Source organism: Penaeus japonicus, unplaced genomic scaffold (assembly GCF_977035675.1).
Source record: "Penaeus japonicus unplaced genomic scaffold, GWHDUDI00000001_assembly GWHDUDI00000016, whole genome shotgun sequence".
Classification (NCBI taxonomy): Eukaryota; Metazoa; Arthropoda; class Malacostraca; order Decapoda; family Penaeidae; genus Penaeus; species Penaeus japonicus.
In genome coordinates, this window is record NW_028234418.1 from 21,545,825 (window position 1) to 21,548,324 (window position 2,500).

Consider the following 2,500-nt stretch of genomic DNA (forward strand, 5'->3'; position numbering starts at 1 on the left):
CTCTCTCTCTCTCTCGCTTTCTCTTTCCCTCTCCTACTCTCTCTCTCTCTCCCTCTCTTTCCCTCACTCTCTCTCTTTCCTTTTCCCTCCCTCTCTTTCTCTCTCTCTTTGTCACTCTCTTTCTCTTTCTCTCTCTTTCTTTTATACTCTCTATCCCTTTCTCTTTCTCTTTTCTTCTCTCTCTTTTATTCTCCATCTCTCTCTCTCTCTCTCTCTCTCTCTCTCTCTCTCTCTCTTTCTCTCTCTCTCTCTCTCTCGCTTTCTCTTTCCCTCTCCTACTCTCTTTCTCTCTCCCTCTCTTTCTCTTTCTCTCTCCCCCTGTTTCTTTTATACTACCTCCCCCTTCCTCTCTGCTCTATGTGAAAATGACTTTCCCATATACACCTTTACCGTGCAAATAAAAACACGGGGGAACACAAACTTATGGTATAAAGATACATGTCGGAGATTCGACCATTAACGTTATCAATTTGTATGCATAAGCAAATTCATTAGACATGAGTGAATTACCTGATTGAATTCAGTCTGAGCCCACGGTCGTCGTTGGTGACTTTAACGTAAGACATATTAGACTCCATGATCCTGTGAGATCTAACAAAAACGGGACTACATTGCTTTACCTGAACAAGTAAATTCATTCAGATATTTTGGAGTTACAATTCCTCATGCAGAAAAAAAAAAAAAAAAAAAAAAAAAAAAAAGTAAAGTGTATCAATCAAAGATGTAGAAGTAGATTAGCTGCTTTAAAGGCTGTAGCTGCAACAATGCCACATCCGCCCACTAATTGACTATGCAGCACCAGTTTTAATTGCTCAAATAGATAAATTACATGATAGCCATAAAATTGTTGAGATCGCCGCATGATAACCAAGCAAAAGCAGCACTTGAAACATTTCTTCTCACCGGGAAACAGACCTGCTTGGGTTTAGAAAATTTGTACTAGTATTTAGAATTTTGCCAAGGGATTAAAAATAAGCACCACGTACCTCCATGGGAAGTCAAATACTTTGATACAGTTAAAGCAGACGTTCCCCCTGAAAGAATAAGTGAAAATTATGCTTTTGCGAAGGTCAAAGCAAAGAATGATCTAGTCGCACAAATAAATGATATAAAAACGGATTATGACATAAAGCAGATGATATTTACCGACGCGTCAGTAATGATAGAGAGGCGCACGGCAGGTTGGGGGGTCATTAAACGTAATGCCAATGGACAACTAGATCAAATAGGCATCAGAATTGATAACTGGGCATTCATTCTTCAAACTGTATTATTTGCATCATTGTTGCCTTGAAAGCAGTTGGTCGGACAGAAACCAATACTCTTATCGTGACCGATTCTCTCTCCTCAGTACATGCTCTCAATTCTTTAAGACAAGATTCAACGGGGCTAGATTCCACGGCAAGGCATAGGCTTAAAAGATTTGATAGTAAGGATGTTATTGTTAAAATATTGTGGGTACCATCTCATACTGATCTGACATACCATAACATGGCTGATAATTTAGCAAGGGCTGATGTTCAAAAAGACTCAATTGAGTATGATAGTGTTACAACTTAGCATATATGTAAAATTCTAAAGAAAAAACTTTCTGTGCAAGCTGAAAGTGACAGGATAATTGAGCAAAACACCAGCAGATCAATCGCACATCACAATGAAATGCTAAAAACAAAACGCATATGTAGAATAACAAACAATATTGATGTAGTCACAGCAAGAATAAGATTAGAATATAAACATCATTGGGAGTGCAATGTTTCGAGTACAATACTGTAAAGTGTACAAACAACCATTTGCTCACACATTAGAACATCATATCATGGCCTGTCCACTAATTGAAGAAATTAGACACAGAGATGTATATGAAACTATGCATAGTATTGCTACTGGTAAATGATAAATTCTTCACATACTGAAGTAAAGTAAATTTGCTTCCAGTTAGTAAATGCTTCATTTATTTCTTTGACAAATCATGATTGTTCATATGTCTTTAGTGGCAGCATAGCTTTATATTATGATGCATATATATGATGTGAAATTAATTTGTGAATGATATAGATTAGTCATCCCATGTGATTATATAATTATTGTAAATAACAAGTAGGTGCAGTCCCTACGCCAACTATATAATCTGCACTGCACTCTGTGTGTGTGTGTGTGTGTGTGTGTGTGTATTCACAATCCAAGTAAAGCAATGCCAATTCCAACTCTTTCTGTCACTCCGGAAACCAACTGACAACTGTCCGATGATAGCATGAACTGCAGAAATATATCACCAAACTTTTGCACAAAGCTTTTGGGTTCCGCCTATTGTACAGCAGATGTCGACGTCTTAACTTCCGCAATCGACTAAAGAGAGAAAGGGATGTGTGTGTATATATGTGCATATATTTATACATGTACATACATACAGGCACACACGTATATAAATATATTTTTATTTATGTATAGATAGAGATATAGATAGATTGATGGATAGACAGAGATAGATATATAGACA